The sequence below is a fragment of the Adiantum capillus-veneris genome, chromosome 20 (genome assembly GCF_014529385.1).
Source record: "Adiantum capillus-veneris isolate H3 chromosome 20, ASM1452938v2, whole genome shotgun sequence".
Taxonomy (NCBI): Eukaryota; Viridiplantae; Streptophyta; class Polypodiopsida; order Polypodiales; family Pteridaceae; genus Adiantum; species Adiantum capillus-veneris.
In genome coordinates, this window is record NC_140950.1 from 67,450,424 (window position 1) to 67,464,480 (window position 14,057).

The following is a 14,057-nucleotide window of genomic DNA, read 5'->3' on the forward strand; positions in this document are numbered from 1 at the left end:
CTGTCTAAGAAGTATGAATAATATAAGATATTAGCGATGGCTGATCATTAACGCTAATATCTTATAGACCGAAGGGAGTAGGGTAATAGGTCTCCACTGTCGGAGTTGAGTGGTGTCACCCCCCTTCGGAATAAGAGATATGAGACCTGAACAAAGATCCGGATGCATATATCCTGATGCAAAGATGTCCTGACAACCGCGAAGCAGTGGTATATGCAATACATCCCAATATGTAAAAAAGAAAGCTCTAGTGAGGCCATCCTCTCCTGGACAGGAGGATGGATCAAGACTCTCTATAGCAGCATGGAGCTCTGCAAGTGTGAAGGGTGCCAACAAGATCTCTGCCATAGTGTCTGTACAACAGTGTCGCGTGTGATGCCAGATCTGCTCACCTGCAAGTAAAACCTCAGTAGTGCATACATCAGCAGTGAACAATGTCTCAAAATAATCTGCAGACATATCAAGTATAACATCAGGATGCATATGTAGTGTCCCCTGAGCATCGCACAAAGTCCGAAGGGTGGTGCCAAGAGGGCGCTCTTTATGTGTAGCGAAGAAGTCTTTATTCATTCGATCAGCTTTAGCTATCCAATGAGATATTGAAGCATGATGAGTGAACTCAGACCTAGCCTCCTGTACGCGACGAATCCCCTCTGTGAGCTCTGTCTGTCTAGCAGCGAGAGAAGCATCCTGAGGCCACTCCTCAAGCAAGCGCTGAGTGGAACCAAGAGGGATGTGAAGATCAGACTCGCGTACCCTCAACTGACGATGAATAATAGCGATCTAATCATGGCAGTAAATACTAAACTAAGTAATGCAATGAGCAAGAAACTCTCTAGGGGGTCCACAATAAGAAGCACCCGTGGACCATAAGTCACGAATCTGCTGCTGCAATACTGGAGTATTGAGAACACTGTCAGGGATGCGGCAGCCTCGCCTTTGTGCAGAGGATCTAGTGAAGGAGATAAACAATGAGATGGGTAAATGATCTGAGAGGCTGGTCCCTCTCCATATAGTAGTGAATCCGCCTAGAGCTGTTGCCCAAGGGCCAATGTAAAAACGATCAAGTCGCTCTAATAATCTCCCTTGCTGTCTCTGAAACCCCCAAGAGTAATGAAGTGTAGCAGGGTGGTGACCAAAAGAGGATATGTGTCAGGCGTCAACACCCTGAATAGCTAGAAGAAATAGATCCCAAGCTGGCTGCTCATTGGGAGAGATGGATGATAGAACTGGAGGTGTGATGGCTCGCCAATCAGAGTCGCTCTCAACGTTGTTGAAGTCACCTCCAACAACCCAAGAGTCTACAGCAGGTAGAACAGCAGCCAAAGAGGACCAAAATGTAGCCCTCTGCCGAGGACTAGTGGGTGCATAGACTAACATAAAACCAATGATAGATTCCCGAATCCGATTAGAAACATAAACTGCTCTACCAGCGACAAGGGTGCCATGCTGCTGAACTGAGGCCAAGTAACGTGGTCCCACTGAGATGCATACACCGCAACTCTGTCCATGAAGGCCCAGAGCAGGCTCCCAAAAATTCCGGGCGCCCGAGGGCATGAGATTGCCAAAGGGAGTGGCAATCTTATGCTCCTGTACTAGCAATATATCCACAGTGCCCACCACATGAGTGTGCAAATCTCTGCGAAGTAAAAGCTTACGGGAACCTTTTACCCGAGAAGTCTGTAAACCATTAGCATTCCAAGAAACTACATGTAAATCCATAGACTGCATGAAGGAGTTTGAATAGCATCTGACTAACTGCGCATCTTCTTGGAGGCAGCTGGGCCATCCAAGGGGTGAGTTTCAGGCGGTAGGAAAGCTACCCGCAAGCCCTCTCTAAGATATGGTGTCTCATTGCACCAACTGCGGACCTCAGCTTGTTTACATTGCATTACCGATGCTGCAGCTTTGACACCCCAAATGCGCATAGACATAGGAAGCACCACATCTGAGGATACATGAATGACCATAGGCAATGAATAGCAAGCATAAACATCACTCCACTCCATAGCACCAATACATGACGGGTAGTGAGGAGACAGAACATCAGGAGCGGAAGTAGACAACCATAAATGAAGTTGAGCCATAGTCTGTGCGTGCACAAAATGTATCCTCGGACCATTCCTGAGCAGCGTGGAATTGAAGGAAAAAGGAATGAGTAGGCTGAGAGCGACTGCCTATTAAAGAGGGAACACAACTTGTCTTGTGATGCATAAGATAAAGCTGCACCCGCAGTGGCCCTTCTGAGTCACCGCACATCTCAGCCCGATGAGTGCCCCAAGAAAGAGGGCAAGAGCAGAGAAAACTGCGGGAGACGTAAGTATGAGCTGCTGAGGGAGGGGGAGGACCAGAAGGCGGAGGGGGGAGAGTAAGGGCGAGAGGAAGAGGAGGAGAAGGGAGAGGTAGTAGTGGTGAATGATCCATCTGCATGGGAACAGGGACCTCGGGAAGAGGGGAAGGAGCGGGCGGGGGAACTGCAGGTGAAGAAGGAGCTGGTAGCAGAGGTAAGTGATCCTGTCGCGAAGAAGAAGAATGGCGAGGAGATGCAGGGGATAAGGAGGTGGTGGAAACCTGAGAGGGAGCAGGAGAGGTAACACTGGGAGCTGGCTGCGTTGTTGGTTGCTGACGAGGACGGAAGGAATGATTACGACCCATTGTCTGCCATGCTGCCTCAGTGTGAGCTGAAGCGGAGGGAGGAACATGGAGGGCTGGAGCTCGAGGAGCGCCTGTAGACTGCTAAGGTGCTTGAGTAGTAGGAGGAACCGGCTGTTCACGCTGACCATGTGGCTGAGCATGACTACCGCGGGTCAGCTGTTGTTGCCGTCGATGCCGTGGCAGGGTGGGGCTATCTCGCGCCAAGTGTCCCATCTCGTGACAGCGTAAGCACTGTCCTGGGCGACCTGTGACTACCATACGGATAGAGTAGTCTCGATCGCGCACAGCCACAGTAACTCTATCTGGTAATGAAGTATCCCCAAACACCAAGACCTGAATACGAGGTGGGCCAGATGAGAAGATGCGGGATCCTGGAACTACCGTGCCAAAATGAGCAACAATCATCTAGAGGAGATGTTCATCGATAAAATGGAGAGGCATATCCGGGAAGGAGAGCGTCAGAGGGAATCTGGGAATAAGGTGTCGACTGTCAAACTCCTCAGTGGAAAACTCGGGATACCACCTCGTCAAGTAAATCATCCTGCGATCAGAGAGTATCGAAGAGCGAGCCAGGAGAGCTGAGGCGGTGGCGGGATCTGAAAGACGTACCATGAATATGCCTCTACCAAGGAGTGTAAGCTCCGAGATCCGTCCCTGAGTAGTGCCCAATGCAGTCTGACACCAATCATGTATAGAAGATCGGGGTGGAGACTGTCCAATCATCCCGCCAACTAAGGCATGTTGAGCCAAGTGTTGTACTTTGGAGTCAATGCGTGACAATAGGTCGCCAGTGCAGTCCACGCGACAGGCAAGTGGTGATAGGGCGCCGTGAGGAGCACTCGAGACCGGCAAAGCCGTCATGAAGAATGGGCGAGACTGGCAAATGGTAAAAGCAAGACCCAAAGCCAAAGTGTAGCTTGGACACTCTCTCTCTCTCTCTCTCTCTCTCTCTCTCTCTGGCAGTAGGCAGGTTCGCGCAACCACAGTTAGGGTTTCGCACTGGGAACAGATTTCGCGCAGGCAGTAGCAGGTTCGCGCAGGCAGCAGTAGGTTCGCGCGCAGCAGGAGACAGTTAGGGTTCACGCAAGGCCAGCAGAGTCGCGCAAGGCCAGCAGGCGACAGTTAGGGTTCGCAGGCAGCAGCAGGTTCGCGCAAGCAGGAGACAGTTAGGGTTCACGCAAGGCCAGCAGAGTCGCGCAAGGCCAGCAGGCGACAGTTAGGGTTCGCAGGCAGCAGCAGGTTCGCGCAAGGCCGCAATTAGGGTTTGCTCACAGGCAGCAGGCAGCTTCTTCTCTCTCTCTCTCTCTCTCTCTCTCTCTCTCTCTCTCTCTCTCTCTCTCTCTCTCTCTCTCCCCTTTGTACACAGTCTGTGGGATACTACCAGAGACAGATATGCCAGGGTGGCTCTAGAGTCCTCCAGACAGCTAGCTCTTAATGGGGATACATCATGCTGGTATGCACAGATGGCATCATGGTTTCAGACACATGGTTTCACCATGGACAGGTTGCCTCCTTTTCAATACTCTCTACAGGCACCCTTGAGGTCTCTGACACGGGTAGAGATTAATAGACTCATCCGTCAGGATCTGATCCAGCTCGACACGAGGAGGACATGGATAGAGCCGTTACAAGAGTTGGGAACAAAGATGGCTTTCTATAGAGAGCATCTTCTCCACCTCACGGGGGATGGGTTTGTGATTCGACCTAGCTATATGGACACGCATCTTTCGCATGGTTTGCGTTGTGCCATTGGCGAGATACGCACGTCCTCACATCAGCTCGAGATTGAGACTGGCAGATTCAGAGGGACACCAGCAGATAGCAGAATATGCCACTTATGCCATCTAGAGCCAAAGACAGAAGTACATTACATGTCATTGCACAGTGTACTATGAGATACGAGGCCGTTTTCACTGTCTATTTAGAGAAGGTTTTGGGCCTCTATCTAAGGTCATGAGTTATGAGGATCAAAGATGTCTTGGGCTATATCTACTTGAGTTACACAGGCATAGAGAAACTTTACTGAGGAGAGCTAAAGAGAGGCATCCCCAGAGACAGATCACAGATTTCTTTACACTAGATACTGTACACCTAGAAGAACAGACAGAGGAGCAGCCAACGGCGGTGGAGAGTGGTCTACCCGCACTACTGGCATTCTCATAGACCGAGCATTCGAGCTAGGGAGATCTAGACAACCCCAAGGGAGAAGAGGAGCTACACAGTTTCGAAGGAGGCTACGGCAAAGGATTCAAGCCATACTCTTTCGTCGTCCAGAGTGCAGATGAAGATGGATCTCTACTCCCCTCCCATATTGTCTTCACATTGTACTGCTTAGTTTAGGATCCCGCAGTATTTATATTTTGTTATCCTAGTTTAATTTATTTTGTTAATCTGACTTTGTATCAAATACACCGCATTGTAACTTTCTGGTCTCGTAGGTCACTTTGGCCTTTTGAAGACGTTAATATAACATTTCATTTCATTTCTCTCTCTCTCTCTCTCTCTCTCTCTCTCTCTCTCTCTCTCTCTCTCTCTCTCTCTCTCTCTCTCTTTATTTTTGGATGTGTTGCTCATATTCATGTGCCTTCAAAGAAGAGGGCTTTGGAGGCTAAATCCAAAAAATGATATTTTGCAGCTATGTCTCTCACTTCAAAGGATTTCAGGTTTTAGACCTTCATTGAAGGATATTGTTCTTACTTTGCTTAGACTAGATTAAGTCTTCACTATATTGAAGCTTCTTCATCTCCTTCCCTCTACTTTTTTGGACTATCTTGCTATTGCAACTTCATCTCTTACCAAGATTCTCAGAGTGCTATTGCTCTAGCACCTAATCTTGTTGTTCGTGGACAGACTGAGCACAACAATGTTCATTAACACTTTGTTAGGGATTACATTGAGGATTTTCGTGTCAGTTTGGATTATTGCCACCATTGAAAATCTTCCAGATTTGCTCACTAAGCCTCAGCCTGAACCTAAACCCGATTATCTTCTTCACCAATGCTGAGTTGGAACACTTATCTAGCGCTCAAAAGGAAGTGTTGGAGATATGTCATCACCAAATGGTGGCATTCTAGGTTGCGTATTATGGTTGTATGGCCATATTGGCCTTGCATATGCATTTTGGCCTTTTTTTTATAGTTTTGGACCTTTAATTAGTCAATTGATGCCCTAATTTGATCGAGTTGCTCCTTTTTTTAGATGAGGTGGCATATTCATTAGTTGGGTGCGTCCCAAATCTGGTTCCAATTTGGGGCACCCCTATTTTTCACACCTCTAGGCCACCTTTACTTGTACAAAGGTGACCCCTGCCCTTGCATTCTCATTACCCAGTTGTATGAAAATTCTCATGAGTTATCAAGCTCTCTCTCTCTCTCTCTCTCTCTCTCTCTCTCTCTCTCAAATGGTCTCATAGGTCATTTTGGCCTTTGAAGACAGTTGATATAACATTCATTTCATTTCAGTATAGTACAGCCCAGACATCAGGAGGCAGGTCACATACCCGTTATACATTTACACCAGAGGCTGACTCGGTTTATACAGAGGAGATCTATAGCCGTCTATGCACAGCCAATCCTGGCCTCAGTGGAGGAGTGCACCACTTAACTGACTGAGACACTGCATGGTGCAGCATTAGAGGCATACCCACACACTCAGCAGGGTCGGGGACGACATTCTGGGAGGAGTGCAGAGAGATGAGAGCCCAGCTCCATCTCTCTCTAGTTGGTATGATGAGGAGTGCAGAGAGATGAGAGCCCAGCTCTAGAGAGATCTTCTTTTAGGAGTCATCACTTACAGCCAGTCTCGGATTGCTTCCCGGCGCCTTGTGCATAGGAAGAAACGAGCTTACTTGGCCTAGATGGAGCAAGACTTGTATCAGCTGTTCTTGAGTAGAGACTCAGGAGAGGCATGGCGATTCTTTCATGAGCACTCCCCTCCCCTAGTGATTACTTCTCCTGATGTGTGGGGCCAAGTATGCGACATCGTTATATACGGTTCCTGGATACGATCCCCTTCCAGATCCTACAGAGCCATGCCTACCTACTAGCACCTTCTTTACCATTGAGTTGGTAAAGAGAGCCATTGACAGGATGAGGACCAGCAAGGCATATGATCACGATGGTCAAGTAGCAGATCACTTTATACAAGCTAGAGATATGCTGGTAGAGGTTCTTGCAATGTTGTTCAATCGGGCCATGTGTGAGGGGTTACCTGAACTTGGAGGTTGTCTACTATTGTGCCTATCTTAAGACAGGTGATCCTACATAGCCTGGAAATTACTGCATTATTATGGTTTGGCACACATTGGCACAGTTGTATGCATCCATTCTTGAGCAGCAGTTGAGTGACTGGGCAGAGGGTGAGGGTGTACGGGCAAAGGGCCAGGCCGGTTTTAAGAGGGGTTTCTTCACTCTTGATCATATTCTGACACTCAGAGCCATCATTGAGGAGAGCAAGTCACATGGGAGACGGATTTATTTTGACATGGTACCGAGAGCTTGATTGATGTGCAGACTGCAAGAGATGGGGGTGCCCATAGTGTTGATTTGGGGAAATATGGCTCTATACAGATCAGTGATGGGACATGTACGCACCCCGGAGGGATATCTGCCCGGAGGGGATATCTCATTTAGTTCACTCCACCATTGGGGTGAAACAGGGTTGCCCATTGTCTCCTACTCTATTTGGTATGTATGTTGATGAGGTGTTTGATTACATTGACAGAGAGGGTGATAGAGGTGCCCAACTGGCAGGGACGTGGATCCCAATGTTGTTATATGCTGATGATATTGTGTTGATCTCTGACTCACCAGATGGTATGCAGCGACAGTTGGATGCATTACACAGTTTGCAGAGGATAGTGGATTGTCTGTAAACCTTGGTAAAACCAAGGTTTGGTGTTTAACACCACACCACAGTCGATCAGGAGATCAGCACCGACACTTCACATATGGTCAGGAGATTGTAGAGTATACAAATGCATACACTTACCTTGGGGTTGTCTTCACTGGGCCGAGGTTTTCTTTGAGGAGAGCAGCAGAGACTAGACTGACTAGAGCTTATGCGGCCTTGGGAGGCTTGGAGAGGATGTGTTTGCAGGTTCAGTTCCAGGAACCTCGGACAAAGTTATGGCTCTTTGATACTTTAGTAGCCTCAGCTATGTTGTATGGGGTGTAGATACGGGGACCTTCTATAGGCCAGGATGGTTGGAGACGTATGGAGAGGCCCTTGGTATCTATGATCTCTCGATTGATCAGAGCCAAGGCCTTCGTACCCCACGCTATCATTCGAGCAGAGCTAGCTGCCCCTCCTATGGAAATTGAGGCGCTTACCAGATCAATCTCCTTTGTGCACAGCTTGTGGGATACTACTAGAGGCCCTTGGTATCTATGATCTCTCGACTGATCAGAGCCAAGGTCTCCGTACCCCACGCTATCATTCAGCAGAGCTAGCTGCCCCTCCTATGGAGATTGAGGCGCTTACCAGATGAGTCTCCTTTGTGCACAGCTTGTGGGATACCACTAGAGAGAGAGATGCTAGACTGGCCCTTGAGTCTTCCAGACAGTTAGCTCTTGAGGGGGACACTTCATGCTGATATGCACAGATGACATCATGGTTTCAGACGCATGGCTTCACCATGGACAGGCTGCCCCCTTTCTAGTACTCTCTTCAGGCACCGTCGATGTCTCTTACACGGGTGGAGATTACTAGACTCATTCGTGAGGACCTGATCCAGCTGGATACCAGGAGGACATGGATAGAGCCGCCACAAGAGTTGGGCACGAAGATGGCTTTCTATAGAGAGCATCTTCTCCACCTCACAGGAGATGGGTTTGTGATTCAACCCAACTACATGGACAGACATATGTCTCATGGTTTTCGGTGTGCCACTGGTCAGATACGCACATCCTCACATCAGCTGGAGATTGAGACTGGTAGATTCAGAGGGACAGCAGGATATGCCGCTTATGCCAGCTAGAGCCAGAGACAGAGCTACATTACATATGTCATTGCAGCTTATTCAGAGAAGATTTCGGTCCTTTCTCTAAGGTCATGAGTTATGAGGATCAGAGTTGTCTTGGGCTATATCTACTTGAGTTACACAAATATAGAGACACTTTACTGGGGAGAGCTAGAGAGAGACAGTCCCAGAGACAGATTACAGATTTCTTTTCACTAGATATAGGACAGCCAGAGGAGCAGCCATCACTACCGAGCTCGGTCCCCCACTCATTCGACCACTACCGGCACTCTCATCGACCGAGCACTTGAGCTACGGAGATCCAGACGGCCACATTGAGGAGAGGGGCTACACAGCATCGAAAGAGACTATAGCAGAGGATTCAAGCCATACTCTCTCGACATCCAGAGTGCAGATGAGGATGGATTCTAGTAGTAGTAGTAATTTTGCTCTAGTCTTTTTGTACCCAGACATGGTATCAGATTCACTATTTTGTATCAGATTGGTTGCACAGGTCATTTTGGCCTTTGAAGACGTTAATATAACATTTCATTTCATTTCATTTCTCTCTCTCTCTCTCTCTCTCTCTCTCTCTCTCTCTCTCTCTCTCTCTCTCTCTCTCTCTCTCTCTCTCTCTCTCTCAGTTCACGAGACTCTCTCTCTCTCTATGGCGGGCAAGAGCACATGGCGGGCTGCTGAGCGCCACTGTGAAGCGACCTCTCTCTTCTGAGCACATGGCGGGCTGCTGAGCACGAGGGTGAAGCGACATCTCTCTCCTGCAGCAGTGCGAGGCCTCTCTCTGGCGGGCTGTTGAGCGCGAGGGTCAGGTAGGGTTCTCTCTCTCTCTCTCTCTCTCTCTCTCTCTCTCTCTCTCTCTCTCTCTCTCTCATCGTACACACAACCATCGAGGAGGAGAAGATGCGACAAGCTCGCCGTCTCAATGTGCGAGTGACCGGCATCAAAGAAGAAGAAGGGTCTACACCCGAGAGCGATGGGAAAGCTTTATGCAAGAAAGTGGGATACAAGGAAGAAGAGATCCCTTTTTCCAAAGTTTGGAGAGCCGGCAAAGATCCAAAGAAGAGAGCTCTCATCCTCCAATTCGCCTCCGAGGAGTCTCGAACTTCTTTCCTCCGAAAGAGGGTCATCTTGAGAGGGCTAGAAGGCCCCCCGATTTATCTTGATGATGACCTCACAAAGATGCAACAAGATCACCGTCGCGCGTGCATGCCTAGAGTCCACCAAGCCCGCAAAGAAGGGAAGAAGGCAGTATATCGAGATGGTAGGGTTATCATTGATGGCAAGACCATCGCATAGGGACTCGCGGCCTGTGGGACACACGAGGAGATTCATGTCACGGTTTGGAATTGCAATGGAGACCTATGGACACACCCAGAGAGACTTGAGGAGGTGATGAGAGGTCGAGACATCATTCTACTTACAGAGACACACGAGAGCCCAGAGAGAGGGTTACCACGGATACATGGATTCCAGTGGGAGTCTCTACATCGGGGATGTATGCGCCAGCACACCACTCGCGGTTCAAGAGGAGTGGCCATACTCTTTAGACAGGGGCTTCACAGCAGACTACAGATTGTTGCCCGGGACCCACAGGCCCGCTACATGTGGATTCGCCTCGAGCTCTCACGAGACAGGATCGTCTACATTGCCCTTTGCTACTTCGCTCCCACAGGCTCTAGATTCGCCCCTATTGAGCAGGAGTCACCGTACGCATGCCTCACGGAGGAGATTATGGAGTACTCCACACTGGGTGAAGTCTTCCTTATGGGAGACTTCAATGCTCGTACGCGCACTGAGCAGTGTGAGGCATATGACCACGAGGACCCAGAGGCACTACACACTCTAGATGAGGAGGCTACTATGAGAGATACAGCAGACAGAGCTCCAGTCACAGCCTATGGACGACATCTACTTCGACTTGGCTCCCAGCACCGTCTCGTTATTTATAACGGGATGGCCCAGTGGCCCACCTCAGGGGGCCTGACTTGTATGCCACATGGAGTTACAGAGGGAGGGGGGAGTACAGTCGATTATATTCTGGGACCCAGGGAAGCTACACACCTTATCACATCCTTCACCATTCCACCCATACCCATCGGAGCCGACCACACATACCTCTCTTTCTCCATCACCGGAGATACCATCCCACACAGCTCCACAGCACACACTCCACACACCACCATCCATTTCACACATGAGCTAGCCTCTCTTTACTCGGCCGAGGTCGAGCATGGCCTATGCCTCCTCCACCCATCCACACCACTCTCAGTTCTCACATCACATATCTCTTCCGTTCTCCACACTTCAGCTATTAGCTCTTTTCCACACACCACTCACACAGGACGCACTCCCCCCCCTGGGACTATGCCTCAGAACCGCTGGTATGATGATGAGTACAGAGAGCTATACCGACGCCTCCGTGCACGGCGAGCCTTAGGAGAGATCACAGAGAGAGAGGCCAGACGGCATATGAAGACGCTGACACGCCAAAAGCGGCGAGCATTCGAAGAGGCACAGGAGCTTGAGCTATACCGCCTATTCATGAGCATGGATAGCGCGACGGCATGGCGCACCCTGCGCGAGCCACGTCCGACTACAGCGATTGAGGATCCACAGATATGGCATGATTATGCAGAGCGACTTTATGAGGTGCCAGGGCAGCCTCCTATCCCACAGCCACACGGGCCACGCCCCACGTGCTCCTCCTCCTTTACAGCAGAGATGGTAGAGAGGGCCATACGCCGCATGCAGCACAGACGATCAGCTGACCATACTGGATTACAGAGTGAGCACATCATTTATGCGGCCTTCACTATAGCCCCGTTGATTGCACATGTCTTCAACCGGGCTATAGGGGAGGGCTTCCCAGAGGAGTGGACACAGCACACCATAGTGCCTATCCACAAATCTGGAGACCTCCTGGACCCAGGGAACTACAGGACTATCATGATTGGCCACACGATGGCCAAGCTATATGGAGCAGTACTTGAGGCACAGCTCAGCCGCTACGCAGAGACCGAGGGTTTACGAGCTCCAGGCCAGGCAGGTTTCAGACGAGCTTTCTCCACCACTGATCACATCTTCGTTCTGCGCTGCCTCATTGATGGGGCAAAGGCGCGGAAGAAGAGGCTTTACTGCTGCTTTGTGGATTTCCGCAAGGCCTTTGACACAGTCCCACGCGAGAGACTCTTCCAACGCCTTCACAGCATTGGAGTACCAACAGAAATGATTTGGGCCATATATACTCTCTACGAGAGGGTGACGGGTCGAGTTCGTTGCCCAGGCGGTTTTTCAGAGACCATGCTAGCACCATTGGTGTTAAGCAAGGATGCCCACTCTCCCCGACACTCTTTGGGCTCTACATCGACGAGATCTCCGACTACATACTGCGAGCAGGGGGAGAGGGGAGCGACTTGGTAGGTACTCCGGTCCACATCATGTTATATGCTGATGATATTGTGTTGATTTCAGAGTCACCCGAGGGCTTGCAACGCCATCTTGAGGCCTTGGACGAATTCAGCACACACAGGGGGTTGACTGTGAACCTTGGCAAAACCAAGGTCATGATCTTTCACACATCCAGTGCAGTGAGGAGCGCTGCCACCTTCACAGCAGCAGGAGGACAGGTTGATGTAGTCACCTCCTATGTCTACCTTGGCATCACATTCACCAGCCTACCAGGACCCTTCACTATGAGGCAGGCTGCTGCTGACAGGCTCACCCGAGGATATGCAGCTCTGACCATGCTAGAGCGGAGGTGCCACCAGGCACACTTTCAGGAGCCCCGCACGAAGGGGTGGCTTTTCGACACCTTAGTCACCCCGGCCCTGATGTACTCGGCGGCAGTATGGGCACCAGGATTGACAGCTGACCAGTGGACACAGCTTGAGAGGCCACAGGTATGTATGATCTCACGCTTGCTCCGCAGCAAGAAGACAGTGCCACATGACATTATTAGAGCCGAGCTCGCCACACCACCTATGGTTGTAGAGGCACTATTCCAGACAGTCTGCTTCATCCAGAGGATGAGAGAGCTACCTCCTGACAAACTTACTCGTAGAGCATTTGAGGCAGCTATACAGCTATCAGAGAGTGGGCATGAGAGAGCATGGTACTCACAGGTCAAAGCATGGTTTGAGGGACACGGTCTTGACATGGAGAGCCTACCACCATTCCAGTACGACCCCCACTCACCATATGTTCACCTCTCTCGCAGTGAGAGGAACTTGGTATTGAGACAGGATCTGTGGCAGCTATACACTAGGAGAGTCTGGGAGTCACCTGGCTTGGGGACGAGGATGTCAGATTACAGAGACCAGTTTCTCACCCTATTGTCTGGGGGGTTCATACAGAGACCACGCTATATGGACACATATATGCCACATAGCTCACGGGTGGCGATTGGTCAGCTGAGAGTGGCTTCACACAGGTTAGAGATTGAGATCGGGAGACATACTGGTGTTCCCAGGGAGGAGCGAGTCTGCAGAGCCTGCACAGAGGAGGTGGAGAGTGAGGAGCACTTTGTATGTAGATGCAGAGCATACACTGAGATCAGAGGCAGGTATGAGGCCTTATTCAGAGGACAGCCCACTCTCCGAGAGATCATGGACTCTCGAGATCAGAGACAGCTCGGACGTTTCTTACTAGAGATACAGAGCCATCGGGACACACTACTACAACCACACACAGCTACACAGACAGAGGGGAGACAGTCGCAGCTCACAGACTTCTTTCAGAGGATTGCCGCCCCTCCCTCACCAGACACTCAGAGGGGAGTGACACCCCACAGGCGGAGGTGAGCCGAGCTAGACGACGACCACGAGTCACAGGCTACAGGGGCGCGAGCTCCCACCACCGACACATCGAGGAGATCCGAGCCCGGGAGCGCCGTGCCACTGAGGAGCGAGTAGCTCAGATGAGGGCCGACCCGACAGCTTTCATCCGGGTAGCCTTGGCACCAGCCCCGCCCATGTACCACATCTTACATCCCCCCATTAGTACAGGATGGAGCTAGATAGCTTGATGCATTCTCATGATTGTACTACCTTGAGCATATAGACATGCATATACCCCTAGAGAGATAGAGCTCCATCCCTCCTCAGATACTCCACTACCTACATTCAGTTCAGTTTTGTATTAGTCTTGTTTCATTTGTCTTTCCGATAGACGGATGACATTCACACCATGTACATTTGATTTGTCTCATAGGCCGATTTCGGCCTGACATAGACGTTAAAAATCTTTCTTTCTTTTCTTTCTTTCTCTCTCTCTCTCTCTCTCAGGAGCAGGTCGCGGGGTAGCAGGTTGCGCCCCTACATCTCAGGTTTCGGGTGCATACAGCAGGCCTCCCATCCAGCGGGGGCTGCTTTCGGATACCACAGGTCGCGCCCTGGAAGGGCTGTTTTCATCACAATATTGCAGGTCG

The 14,057-nt window shown here is 50.2% G+C and overlaps 1 protein-coding gene across 1 annotated transcript in view; it reads right to left on the reverse strand.

Moving 5' to 3' along the window:
- The window catches only part of LOC147432659 (protein kinase family protein / protein phosphatase 2C (PP2C) family protein), a 73,140-nt gene that overhangs the window by 19,357 nt on the left and 39,726 nt on the right, over positions 1-14,057 (reverse strand). The gene's annotated exons all lie outside the window — the stretch shown is intronic.